Raw genomic sequence first — 14,561 nt, forward strand, 5'->3', positions numbered from 1 at the left:
TTTTTATTCCATCCATAAATAAAATCATGAGCTATTTTTTTAATCCAAATTTGATCCAAAGGGCCATCGTTGGTTCCAGACCCGTTCCAGAACATTCCTCTAATCTTAAAGTCATCATCAGTTTCTTCCTTTTAACAAATATTTATTTGTTCAAATATTTAATATTTATAACTGGAATATTTGTTCCTCCCTCACCCACTGCAGTTAGTCCTGTCCTGCAACCCTGTTTTTGCAGCTTAGTGAAGCCAACCATCACTAACCTGGGGGTGGTTTTGGACCCAGAGATGCGGATGGACTCCCAAACCAGGTGGTTAGATCCTGCTTTTCCCGGCTTCGCCAGCTACCAAAGATGAAGTCCATCCTGAAAGACGTGTCATATTTTCTCCCCAAGCCGGACCTGACCGTCATGTATCGGTCCAAAATAGTGTGATGATATTGTGTTTTTTGTACATAACAGACTTTTTAACAGACAAATTTGTCGCATTCTCCTACACCTCTTCACAGGCTCGCCACAGTAAATATTCTATTTGGCGAGAGATAAACTTTATTGTATTTATCCTAGTGAATCTATAATTAAACGGGTAAACTAGTAGCACCACATCCAACATCAAAGAAAGTAAAATGTTACTATCAGGAGAGGGAGAATGTTTAAGTGGTTAGCAGCAGTGTGCTAGACGATGGCCCCCTCCATGAGGCCACCACAGCTCAGCAGAACATCGTTGTAGCTTCTTCTGGGGAGAAAAACACTTAGAGAAAAAATAAAGTTAACAGCTGAAATAGCAGGAAATAATACAGTTAAAGAGCAGACTGTAGAAGAAAGAAACCCCTGGGTTAAACTGGTCTGTCTACTGCATAATGCTGAACTCTAACATGTGTCCTCAGGGAAGGACCTGATTGGTGTCCAGAACCTGCTGAAGAAGCACCAGGCTCTGCAGGCTGAGATCACAGGTCATGAACCTCGCATCAAGGCTGTCACCCAGAAAGGAGAGACCATGGTGGAGGAGGGTAGAGGAGGTCTGGTCCTGACATGTTTCTGAGGTGTCTGCAGGTTCTGGCTCACTTTGTTTGGGTCCAGGTCACTTCGCTGGTGAGGAAGTGAAGACTAAACTGTGGGAGCTTCATGGACGTTGGGACAAGCGAACATCTCCACACCTGCTTTGTGTTTGTGTGACTTTAGGTTGTTTTACTTGAACTCGCGTCTTTAGCTGAATGAGGATGGAGAGACGGGTCGGACCTGGAGCAGGTCGAGGTCTTGCAGAAGAAGTTTGACGACTTCCAGAAGGTCGGACTTTTCCTCCTCTCCGTCTTCCAGCAGCAGCTGTCAGATCAGCTCAGGTGATAATCAGCAGGTGCTTTTGTCCTGCAGGACCTGAAGGCCAACGAGTCCCGCCTGAGGGACATCAACAAGGTGGCATCTGAACTGAAGTCAGAAGGTCTGATGGCTGAGGAGGCTCCTATGGTTCAGGCTCAGGTGAGCGTCACCTGTCTGCAGCAGCTGGTCCCTCTCACTTCCTGGTTTAACTCTGCTCGTCTCTGTTTGTAGCAACAAGAACATCTGGGTTCTGCTCCTGGAAAGGTGCGTGTTGTCCTCCGCCTCCACCAGAACCAGACGTGGTGTTTTTGTTACCACTCATTTGTTTGTTTGTTTGTTTGTTTGTTTACAGGATGAAGCCGACTCTAACACGGCGTCACCCTGGAAGGTGAGTTCATTCAGCTGATCAGAGGTCACCTCTGATGGCCGCAGTCACAGCCGACCGTGCTGACATCACACAGGAATTCAGGTGACCCGGCAGGCACCAGGTGCTGGTGAAAGTGGGGACATGTCAGCTGGTTGCCATGGCTACAGTTATCTTTATGCATCTGTATGACTGCTGACTGGTGTGTGTTTCCTGTGACCTTTGACCTCAGACCGTACGGTTGGGCGTTCAGACGACGGCTAACTTTAATTCCATCAAGGTAAGAGGAAGCTCTTCCCTTCCTGTCTGAGCGATCCGTCTCCAGGTTTCCTCGTCCGGCGTCCAGCCCGCTGGCGTCCACCTTCATCTCACCTTCATCTCATCTCACTTCATTTATAGTGCAATACTTTCACATTATCATTTTCCCACACTTCTGTATACCTGTATTTTGTTGTTTTTCAATAAAGAATGACAAATTATTTAAGTTTGGTTTTTGTTGCACACAAATATATATCTGTAAAAAATATCTACAAAGCTAATGTTTACATAACAAGTATGATTGGGTTTTGCAATACGGCACTCAAGTTTATTTTAGTAAGATTTTCAAACCAAGTAAAGTTAGTAAAGAACACATTTCTATTGTCTGCTAAGAAACTGTTGGGATTTGAAATGGGCCTGTTGTACAAATAACTTGTAAATGATTATTCCTCACTTTTGTCTTAACCAAAGAAATTCCAGTAATTGAGCAAAAACATTTATTTTTAACACTACATTTTATAAAACAGGGCCAAAGTGTCGGCACATGTATGTATGTCGATGGTCCGCCCCAACCGAACCAGGAGACACAGACGTCAGGGAGGCCAAGGTTGTCTCTGTAGCTCTCTGGGCACCACGCCTCACTCAGCTGTCTCCAATGATCCAAGTGGCTATGGAGAAAAAAACAGGTTTGGCCTAGCTGTTTAAAGTACAAAACCATTCATGAAGTGGTCAAGACAAGTACTTGCTACTTACACTTGCTGCTTTGTGTAGCTGACGTTGACACACAGGCTGCCATGGTGACCTTTTAATAGATCTAAGAAAAAAATGTAATAAAAGAATGAAACTTAAAAACTCCCAGATCTCATGTCATATTTACTAATCAGCTATGGCTGATTTGTTTGGATCACAGTGAGTTACACTAATTCTAATATATTTTTATTTCTATTATACATACATACTTTTTAACTGTTATTTTCACATGACTGTTATCAGGCTCTCTTGTTCTGGTTCTGATGATAACTCTGTCTTCCAGTAAGTTATCTTGTGCTTACTTCATCTGTATAATGTCTCTTTACTTTTGGTAAATTGTACTGAGTCCAGAATAAAGGCTAGTTGGCTGTACAAGATACAAACAAGTATTACGTTTTGGAAATATATGAAACACCGCCAGCATCTGTTAGAGCCTGTGGCGGGGTGCTGAGGGCCGGCTCCAGCCCAGGAATGAGCTCTCCTCGCCGGCCGGGAGTGTTTGAAACACCGCCATCCTCTCCTCTGCTGGCTGTTCATTCTGTTATGGTTATGGTGCTTGTGTTGCAATGTGAAACGCTTGGTCTCAGATTTTGTAAGAAAGATAATAAAATGTCCCCCCAAAATACGACTTAAATATATTTTCTCTTCTTCATGATACATTTAATGGCTGGTGCGACTCAGGAGTGATAGCGCCGAAAAAAACGGTACTGAAAACTTGCTCAAAGCAAAATGTATTCATTACGGAAATAAATTATAAACTTACCGATTTAAAACTTTTTTAATACAGGTACTTCTCACGAACAGGCGCAGAAAACCTCCACCTAAACTCCGTGTGAGGTTCAGGTCGATGGGTGTTCCAGTTAGCTCCGGTTGGGTTGAAGCTAGGTGGCTACATCCGTTAGCTCGGCTCCCACCTCCGCTTTAGCTTTGGGTTAGCCAGGGTTAGCTTCAGGTTAGCTCGTAGCTAGTTCGCCTGGGTGTCGTCACTCGAGCCCAGCCTTACAGCCACACCCTCAGCGCCTCCTCTCTTCCCTTTTATGGAATTGTCTGGGCTGGACGGAACCTGTGACACGGTCAAAATGGCGGTGGTGGCCACCTCCCATTATAGACAACAAACGTGTTATTGAAGCCAATGGAATCCGTTTGTCCAGTATGTACAGTCTATGGCGTAAACCTGAACAGGTCCAACCCAGTCTTACTGTGAGACAAGGTTGATGCGTCACGCTTGTGCGTAATATAAGCTGTCTGAGCTGAAGAGATTCTGGGATTCTCCTCCTGGATGTGTCGCCACATTGGAGACAGGAACAAGCACTATTCAGCCAAAGTTTCATAATCAGGGAACATTTTCTAAGTGACAAGTCTCTCTGAGCGACAGGGTTTGGAAAACACTTGCTTCAGTGGGAGGAACCTTCCCGCATGTGCTCTGGTTCTGTGATGCGCTCCAAACCCCTCTCCACAACTTCAGCTCCCTGTGCACATATGCGCTGACAGCGAGCTGCGCTGAGCAGCTCAGATGTTCAGATGGGAATCTTTTCTTGAGTGATTTAGCTACATTTGCCATGTGTGTAACGAATAAAATGTCAGTTCGTCTGCATGCGTCGGGGTAATTCTTTCTATTCTGGAACTATCCGGTCAACTCAAGCCCTGCTTTTGACTGTTCTGTTTTCTTATGAAAATTGTTGGAAAGAGAATAAATTTAACTTGATTACCACCAGAGCCAGTGCGCCATCATCTCCGTGATGGTAAACAAGGGAAAAACAAATTGATCGGATCCTGCACGTCTTTTAACACATTGGTCAGGATTGACGCACTTTGTTTTCATTTAGCTGGTTAAAAAAAAATCGGGCTCGGGCCGGGCCAGAGAATCCTGAAAACCTTTTCGGGCCGGGTCAGGCTGGGGCTCCACCCCCTCGGGCCGGGCCGGGCACGGGCTCAGATTTTAGGCCCGTGCAGGGCTCTACTACATTGGTGTCAGAAGTGGGATTAGCGCTGTCAAGAAAGACAGAAAAGATGCAGCAACTCGTTGAGGAGATCGAGCGACTTGACAGAGAGAACAGCAAGCTGGACGAACAACTACGGCTGGGCACTAGAGTGAGGACACTGCGCCAGCCGGATGGAACCAGCGATCTGCGGTTAGCCCAGCACCCGCGAGAGATGCACTCAGCGGAAGTGCCCACAATCCCGGCACCAACAGCGGTGAGAGATGGCGGCAATTGAACGCCGGTAAAACTCCCAAGATTCGGCGGCGCCACACCCCTTGCACCCTTCTTCGCTCAAGTAGAGCTGGCGGCTTTACATGAAGGATGGAGCCAACAGGAGACAGGGGTTCAGGTGGCGCTGGCCTTGGAAGGAGGAGCACTTCAGGTCCTGGTGGACCTAGCATTGGAAGAGCGACGGGATTGGCAAGCTATCATGGCTGCACTGAACAGACGCTTTGGGAAGCAAGCCTCAGGAGAGCAAAGCCGAGAACAACTGAGCGGCAGACGAAGCAGCCATGGAGAAAGCTTGGGAGCTTATGCGGCTGATCTACAACTGTATGCTCGGCGGGGCTACCCTGATTTCCCGGCTGCCGCCAGAGAAGACTTAAGCCTGCACGCATTCCTACGAAGGCTAACACCGGAACCATTATGTCAACACGTCAAATTGTCCTTCCCCATCACCTTGACTGAAGCGCTTAGGAGAGCTGAACAAGCAGAGGAGGTGATACCTGTTGGACAGTGTGGGCGATCGCCACTGGCAAGAGCGGCTGAACAAGAGAAGGCGTTGGAGGAGAGAAGTCAACCAGGTCCAGCCGGAGCAGACCCCGAGACAGAGACCAGCCACCGGCCTCTGCTACCGCTGTGGAGAACCGGGACATCTAGCCAGAGACTGCCCAGCCTCAAGTCCTCGGCCCAGGTCCGGGCCGCGGAGGCAGCAAGCTGCGGGAAACGACAGTGGGGTGGGACAGTAATGGGACTCCCACCTCGCGCAACGTCACCTCTTAGCGTTAACCTGCGATCCGTCGGCTGCTGTGGGCCGCTTCATGGGCTATATTTGGACTGTTTTGTCGGAGGACAACGATGCCGAGCCTTGGTGGATACGGCGTCCACCATCTGTCTGGTCCAGAATGGATTCCTGCCAGAGACTGATGGTTCCCTCCCGGTAGGCTGGAGTCCCACCGAAACCACAATGCTGACTGTGACTGTTGAAAAAAAACACAATAACGGGAAAGGGACTCTTATCGGTGGTGGTTGGAACTCATCGAGCTCAGCAGGAGTTCTGGATCGCTGCCTTTCGAGATGATTGCATCATCAGGCTGGATTTATTCATGCGCTGGGGCACATGTGTTGATGTCTGAGGAACTGCTTTGTGCCTAGACGCTGAGACGATTCCTCTCCAGGAGGGGAGGGACCCTCATGAGAAGCGACGAGGAGCCAGACTCGCCCAGTCGCTCAAAGACGACTGCGAAAGCCTGGAGGTTGGACAGAAGCCGGTTCCTGCTACTGTGGCCCCGTCACCTGAGGCCATGCTTGCTATGGAGGCGTTGGAACAATGCAGAGGGGAACACCTCAGCTCGGAGCAACGAGAGCATTTGGGCCAATTACTGCAAGAGTTTGGAGACATCTTTGCTGCTCGAGAAGAGGATTGCACCCGGACTAGCTTGGTCCAACACTGCATCAACACAGGAGATGCCGCTCCTGTACGGCTCCACCCTCATCGCCTGCCATTAACCAAACTCCAAGCAGCAGAAGAATTAATCAGAGACATGGCAGCTAACGGGGTCATTGATCCATCAGAGAGCCCCTGGGCTGCGCCCGTTGTCATGGTGAAGAAGAAGGGGGGTGGATGGCGACCCTGTGTGGATTTCCGGAGGCTTAATGCTTTGACGCGCAAAGACTCATACCCCCTGCCCCGCATTGACGCGCTTTAGATCATGTAGCTGGATCGTGCTGGTTCAGCTTCTTGGATCTACGCAGTGGATATTGGCAGGTGGAGCTGGCGCCGGAGGCTAAACCCAAAACGGCGTTCACGATTGGACAGGGACTGTGGCAGTTTCGAGTGATGCCATTTGGGTTATGAAATGCCCTGGCTATTTTTGAAAGACTGATGGAACGAGTTCTGCAGAAGATTCCTCTCAGCCGCTGTGTGGTTTATCTGGATGATTTGCTCGTTCATGCTAAAGACTTTGAGCACGCTGTTCGCAACCTGAGGGAGGTTTTTGTCGCCATTCGACAGGCTGGGCTGCGATTAAATCCTGCTAAGTGCACGCTGCTCACTCACCAGACCCATTTCCTTGGTCATGTCGTCAGCGAGCAGGGAGTAACAACAGATCCTGTTAAGGTTGTTGCTGTGAAGGAATGGCCTGTGCCAAGAAGCATCTCGGAAGCTGCGGAGCTTCCTGGATTTGGCCTCCTACTACTGCCGCTTTGTGAAAGGATTTGCTACTGTGGCTAGCCCCCTGCATCGGTTAGTTGAGAAGGGCAGGCGGTTCGAATTGAGCGAGGAGTGCACTGCAGCTTTCCACCAGCTCCAGACGGCGTTGGTTGACGCACCGGTTCTGGCGTATCCGGACCCCGCCCAACCGTTTGTTGTGGATATGGATGCCAGCAACGTGGGAGTGGGAGCTGTGCTCTCTCAAACAGGTGAAGATGGAGAAAGAGTTGTGTCTTATCACAGCAGCAGTCTCAATCAGAGTGAGAGGAACTACTGCGCCACCAGGTGGGAGCTGCTAGCGGTGGTTTTGGCTGTGAGACACTTCCGGCCGTACCTGCTGGGTACCAAGTTCAAGCTTCGGACTGATCATGCTAGCCTTACCTGGCTATTGAACTTTAAACAGCCGGAGGGAAAGGTGGCTTGGTGGCTGGAGATTCTGCAGGAGTATGACTTTGAGATCCAGAACCGTCCCGGTCGCCAGCATGCTGACGCGCTGTCCCGGCACCCATGTTTAGTGACTGAGTCTCATTACTGTCTCCACCAGGAAGAGCGAGAACCAGAACCTGTTCCAGCAGCAGCGAGAGAGCAGCACCAGGAAACGCCGACTGCAGCGGCGGAAGCTACCGTGGAACAAGAGAGGGAGTTGTTCCCCATGGAAGAACTAAAAGATCATCAGGAGGCTGATCCAACTCTGGCGGAGGTGAGGACCTGGGTTCGGGACGCCTAGAGACCAGAGTGGCCCGCTGTATCCTCGCGTGGGGCTGAATTAAAGAACCTGCACTCACAGTTCAGCAGCTTGGAGCTGCATGGAGATGTGCTGTATCGGCGCTGGTAGGCACTGGGAGGAGGGATGGACCACTTGCAGCTGCTGGTGCCACGAAACCTTCGAGCAAAAGTCCTCTACTGGGTTCATGGGGCAGCGGGGACAGGACACTTTGGCAACAGCAAAACGTTGCGACGGCTCCGGCGGAGGTTCTACTGGCCGGACTGCTGCCAGGACGTGGAACACCACGTTCACTGCTGCGATGTCTGCACCAGCCAAAAAGGGCCTACTCAGCGCTCCTGGGGGCCGCTACAACAGTACCTGGTTGGAGCACCGATGGAACGGTTCGGGGTGGACATCCTCGGGCCTTTTCCCACCACAGAGGCTGGAAATCGCTACATTCTGGTAGCCATGGACTACTTCACTAAGTGGCCAGAAGCGTGCGCAATGCCGGATCAAAGCGCTGCATCTACATTTCAGCAGTTGGTGGACGAGATGTTCTCTCGTTTTGGAGTACCTGAGGGGCTGCACAGCCATCAGGGGAGAAACTTTGAGAGCGAGATGTTCGGTGAGGTGTGCCAGCAGTTGGGGGTGACAAAGACTAGAAGCACTCCGATGCATCCCCAGAGTGACGGGCTGGTGGAAGGGTTTAACCGCACTCTGGTGACTCAGCTGGCTATCCTCACCAGCAAACATCAGAGAGACTGGGATTTACATTTGCCAATGGTGTTGTGGGCGTACCGCACTGCGGTGCAAGAGCCCAGCCAGAGCACTTCTGCGGTGCTGATGTTCGGGACGGAGCTCCGGACGCCAGTGGATCTGGTGTTATGGCCGGCTCCAGAACCAGAGATTGTGGGGGGGCCCGAACTGGATTATGTGCGACGCATAAAGGAGCGGATGGAAGAAGTCCACCAGCTGGCCTGGACCACCCTGCAAGTGGCTGGAGCTAGCCAGAAGAGGGCATACAACTCCAGAGCTCATGGATCCTCATTGGCTTTGGGGGACAAGGTTTGGGTCTACTGCCCGTCCCGGAAGGAGGGCCTGTCTCCCAAACTGATGAGCCACTGGCAAGGACCCGCAGAGATTTTGGACCAGATCTCTGCGGTGGTCTTCTGGGTTCGCCTGCCTGGACGAGGTAGGCGGGTGGTCCTCCACAAGGACCGTTTGGCGCCGCACCAGCCACAGACCTGGGGGGCAACCGTTTGCTGATGGGGCTGTGGAAGGACTTGGGGGGGGAGACCAGGGAGGCCGGTGCGCACTCGGCGCCGGTCGGACCGGTTCCAGGACTTTGAGATGGGAGACTGAGGGTTGTGGGACACTTAACCCACAACGTATGTGTGGGGGGATGAAAAGGGGAGCCATCCGGCTATGAAAAGTGTTCTATGCCTGCCACCTGTCGACCCTTCTTTGCTGCTTCACACTAGAGGGCGGCGCAGACCGCTACAATAATTTATTCTCACAGTATTCACACTACTGACACAGCGTGTTACATTGTGACTTTCAGTCACACAAAGAGACATCAACATGGCGAGATTAGAGGTATCACGTTGATCGGTTTATATATAACCTCTTAGAAAGTCTGATTTTCCAAACGTGAACAATTTATTCCTCAACGTACAAGAAATGAGCAGATTTAGCTGGCATCAGCCATTAATCTGGGGGCAAAATAATCTGTCTCAGAATGTAATAATTCACATGGTATGTCTTTCGATTTGGATTAGTGACCCACAATCCGCTTAGCCACATATCTCAGTGGAACTTCTTAGTGACAAGTTCACCAATCCACAAAGCTAGCATAGACTCTCTCTCTTGGCCATCGTGGTTTTAAGATAATCTGCTGGTATCTGGCTCAGGTAGTCTTGCATACATCCTGGAGTGATACTGTAAACTCATCCGCAACAGCATTCATATAATCTATGAACGAATCGTTACTTCTTTGTGTCAAGCAGCTGTGCTGATTTGTGCTGCACAAATAAGAGCAGAACATCTCAGCACACACTTTAAATTAAATTCCTCTTATGTCGCTGTTTAAAAGTTGTCACAGGGATCAGTGACACTTAGGATTAGTGGGATGTGGGAAAACACTTTATACTTTAATGCCCAACAATCAGAGCCAAGTCAAGGCTGAGAATGCGCTTAATGCAGGTTTCTGCTGAGAGAGAGAGAGAGAGAGACAGAGAGAGAGAGAGAGAGAGAGAGAGAGAGAGAGAGAGAGAGAGAGAGAGCTCCAGTTGTACAAATAAAGTCTGTCACAGCTACAGCCTGCTGCCATTTTTAAACATGATCCAGCGCTGTCAAATACCTCACGCTCGGAAAGAATGAGGAAAAATATAACCCTGAATCATTTAAATCCACGATTTAAGATTCTTTATCTTTATCCTTTAAGGTTCTTTATAATTTAATAAACTGGATTAAAGTCATTGGATAGAACTGAGCTAAGCGAGGCTCGTTCCACATTTTCTGTTTTAGCTTCCACTCCACAAACTGAGTCTTATTAAGCCTTTGCAAGATTACAGGGCCTTAATCTCTGGGAACACATGTTGTGAGGAATAAAAGCAATTTTATTTGGGAAAGCAGAGTCGAAGTTTAGCAGGAAATGAGCTTTCTTTATAATCTCATCTTTTTGCTATATTTTTTTCCTCTCCAGAGTAAATGAAAAGGGCCCTTTTTCAGAATGCAGCTCTCGCAGACTGAGGGAGTGTTGAGGAATCATCTGTGCATTGTGTCAATTAAGAAGATTCTCCTTTATGAAACACACACATGCACGAATGCACACGCACACACACACACACACACACACACACACACACACACACACACACACACACACACACACACACACACACACACACACACACACACACACACACACACATGCTCACTAGTTCATAAATACCAAAGCAGCAGGCAAGGTTTTACCCATGAAAGATTTGATTTCTGAGGAATGTAAATCCACCTGTTTCTGAACAGACGGGTTTTCAGATTAATGTATTCATTGTCATCATTCTCTCCCGACACTGTAACAACCTAGCTCCACTCCCAATCCCCCCACCCGACCCACCAATCCCCCAACCAATCTCTAAACTGTATGCAGATTGCCGGTCCATGCATGCTGCACTTTGCAGAAAGCATCATGAAGATGACGATAAGCTAAAGCTCTAAATCCTAGACTTAGCTTTCTTATCGAGAGCTGCAGGAGCGCTTTAATAGAAGATGTGCTCGGTGGCAGAATGTGCTGTGTGTGTGTGTGTGAGAGAGAGAGGAATGAGAAAGTGTTATCCAGATTGTAAATGCATATGCATTAGAACTCATGTTTTTCCGACAACATCACAGTTTTATGAGAGCTCAATTGGTTTCGTTGAGCTTTAACCATCTCAGGAAGATTACAGATGCTGATTCTGTGATAACGATTGTCTGGACTATGATGCTGGTGTTTTACAACTTGATAATCCACCAGAGAGAAAGATTTATCTAGCTTCCATATATGATTTGTGCTAAATGGTGGTCTAGTCTCTTTAATATCCTGTACAAACATGCAGAACGATGCAACTCAATAATTTTTAGAGTATCCTGATGAATTGAAGGAAGATTATTGCACTTGATGCGTTGAGAGTTGCCATTACCAGCACAAAAACAGCTGGAAGAACATAATAATGGGTTCACTGGATGCCAAAGATGTCTACAGTGACCAGATCTCATTCCAGTCCAGAATCTTTGAGAAGGTTTGAGAAGGATGGTGGAAGATAAGATTCTTATCGTGGATGTTGTATCCAAAGCTGTCACTTCTGATGTTTGCATCTTTTGATAAAAGCCTTGGTGGTGCATCAGTTGTGGACTTAAAACTACTGGTAAAGCACCAGAGTAAGTGTGTATAAACATATACAGGATGAATGTGAAAATGTTCTTCTACCCATATTACCTGCATCAGCGTCCGTAGGCAGATATACAGGGACTCGCCCATCGTGACTCACGGCAGGGAAAGCTGACGTTTTGTTAGTGTCCAGGAAACAGTACAGAATGCCTTGGCTAGTAGAAGCTAACCATTAGCATTGGTCACTCCACCACACAGCAGAACTCCTCAAGGTTTGTGTTACTTGTGGAGATAAAACATCAGCGTTGCAAAGCAAACACAGTCAGTTGTAGATTCATGTTGCTATAGAGCTCCGGGAGTTGACGTCACTTCTCCCGGCATGCAACAGTTCAAATCGAAACGGCGCCATATTGGCAGGCAGAAGCCCGCAGCTGGACTATGTGTTATTGTCAGACAACTCAATCAAACGGGAAATATGGTAGATTCCTGTTGTGCCCCAGGATGCAGAACAGACGCGGACGACATAAGGAATGAGCCATCTACAGGATTCCCCAAGATCCGGAGCGCCACAAACGTTGGATGATTGTAATAAAATGCGCTAGTGACCAGGCTAAAATGAAACTGTGGGATCCCGAGAGTAAAGGTTTTCGCTTATGAAGCGGCCACTTCATATCAGGTACTTAAACCAACGTTTCCTCAAATGTGCATGGTGTTTATTTTGAATGCTTTTATTACGATTCTTAGAGGGCTTCCTAAACTTATTTTGGCGTGGCTTTTTCTGTCTTATTACTCATAGCAACAAGTAAACATCACGTAAAACGGTGCCTCGTGAGTTCTGCGTGCTGCCGTTTCCGTGTTTTATGATCACAGCAATTAACCGGCTAAGCTGTATTTAATTTTTAAGCAATGGTTGATCAATTGTCAGATCACACATAAAAAGCACTTTGGATTGCTATTATCTGTCTCACCGAGACAGCTCTCAGACAGATCCTGAGACGCTCCTGCCTGACATATTTATTTTATTCACGGAAAAATAATCAGACTAGTCATTTCTCTTGGCGTTCAGTTTATACATTCAAACAGCACAGCACTCTATTTAAACTACTTACGTGTAAATCTGTTATTTGTCCATCCATCCATCCATCCATCCATCCATTTTCATCCGCTTATCCGGAGTCGGGTTGCAGGGACAGTAGCGTCGAGAGGCCCAGACTTCCCTCTCCCCAGCCACTTGGGCCAGCTCTTCCGGGGAAATCTCAAGGGGTTCCCTGGCCAGGTCCGGTAAGAAGTCCGCTCCGACAGCTTCTGGCGTTATTAAAAAGTATCCCAGGGGCACGGTAAGGGTCGGAGATGTTTAGTCTATTTAATTTCTGACTATATAAAACGATTTCTTCAGTTTTAAAGTGTGAAGTAAACTCCGACGAAGTAAAATCCAAGCCGATCCCGTTCATGTTTACGATCCGTGTTTGTTTACCTTTTTTTCCTGCCAATATGGCGTCTACTAACTGAGAGTCACGTGGGGTCCGGAGCTCTATAAACCAATTAGAGAAGAGATGTCTGAATATTAGGAAATAAGACTGCTGCCGTCTTATGCTCACCTCTGCTCTGGATAGCTTCTACTTCCTGAAATGGGAGCACAAGAGCTTTTGTTGTGCAGGAGAATGACTTAGAGCATTCGTTTATACTAGAGACTTCTGCAAATGTGTTGAAAATTACAAGTGAACTTGGTCTTTAAAATCTTTTCACTAAATGAGCAAAAACTCCCGTGAATTGTTTTTAACTTGTGAAACTAGTGGTTGCAATTTAAATAAAGAACTACATTTCTAGTCAAAATTACTTTGACACATACAAATAAGACATGAATAGATTGTAAATTGAAGTAATTAAGGACGACTCTTTATCCTATTATTATAAATTATTCCTGTAGTACCTCCCAGAAAGAGATAAATGACACCTGGCATGCTTAGGTCTTTTACCCAGGCAGTACCTCAGGGGTCAGAGCTTGAAACACGGCCAACTAGACAGTCGGGAAGGCCTCCAGACAGCAGTGTCATCTGCCTCTCTGTTATCTGAACTGGCACATGAGCCACCTTGCTGTGCCCCCTCCCCACCTGGGTCCCCGATGCCTGTCTCGTGCTCTCAGGTGCACAAACATCAGTATAATGAAATACAAGGTAGACTTTATCACTTCACTGGCTCCTCAAAAGACAAAATGCCAAAACAAATTTTGTCATAATTAGGCATAATCCAGCTCATTACCATCTGCTTAATTATCCTATTAATAACACTTCCTAGGAGAGCTTGTTTGAGGCAGCAGCAGCAAGCTTGTGCAAATGTTTGTTCCTAAATGAGCAAACACAGAGAAGACAACAGCTCTGTTCAAACACACAGGCTCTGACAATAGTCAGGGTGCAGGATTAATCACACTGCACAAAGCTCATTCAGTCTTCGTCTCTAGGACTTTTCACATGTAGGTAACAGGTTAGCAGAATATGGACTCGGATGTCAGAGAGTGCTGTGCATCAGTTTGAGTTACAGCTGGTTTATCTTGACACACACAGCATTTAAACATGTTAAAGAATGCTGATAGGATACTCCACAGCATCCTGGAATTACTGAACCAATATTATTACTTTCTTAGTGTGAAGAGACTTTCCATGGTGAGGGCGTTTTAGATGGTTGGAGGGATTTTCAGTCACTAATTTCAGGTTTTGTCTGAGGCGCCAAGGCAGAACTCGGCTTTTCAGATGGAATGGGTTTATAGCTCTCCCCCACGGTTTCTGTTCAGCTTAGATAAACAGATTTGAAAACAAATAAGATGTGTAATGATATCATTAAGATGGCATTATGCTTGGTTTGCTTTGTTTCCACGCATGGCTGCATACTGGAT

General features: G+C 47.6%; 1 long non-coding RNA gene across 1 annotated transcript; it reads left to right on the forward strand.

Moving 5' to 3' along the window:
* Positions 1-1,013: 1,013 nt before the first annotated feature.
* Positions 1,014-2,155, forward strand: LOC139071788 (uncharacterized). The gene is made up of 6 exons (XR_011521605.1): positions 1,014-1,087; positions 1,178-1,282; positions 1,367-1,471; positions 1,544-1,576; positions 1,665-1,700; positions 1,909-2,155. It is a non-coding gene; the product is annotated as an uncharacterized lncRNA (long non-coding RNA).
* The last annotated feature ends 12,406 nt before the right edge of the window (positions 2,156-14,561 follow it).

This window comes from Nothobranchius furzeri, chromosome 9 (assembly GCF_043380555.1).
Source record: "Nothobranchius furzeri strain GRZ-AD chromosome 9, NfurGRZ-RIMD1, whole genome shotgun sequence".
In the NCBI taxonomy this organism is placed as follows: Eukaryota; Metazoa; Chordata; class Actinopteri; order Cyprinodontiformes; family Nothobranchiidae; genus Nothobranchius; species Nothobranchius furzeri.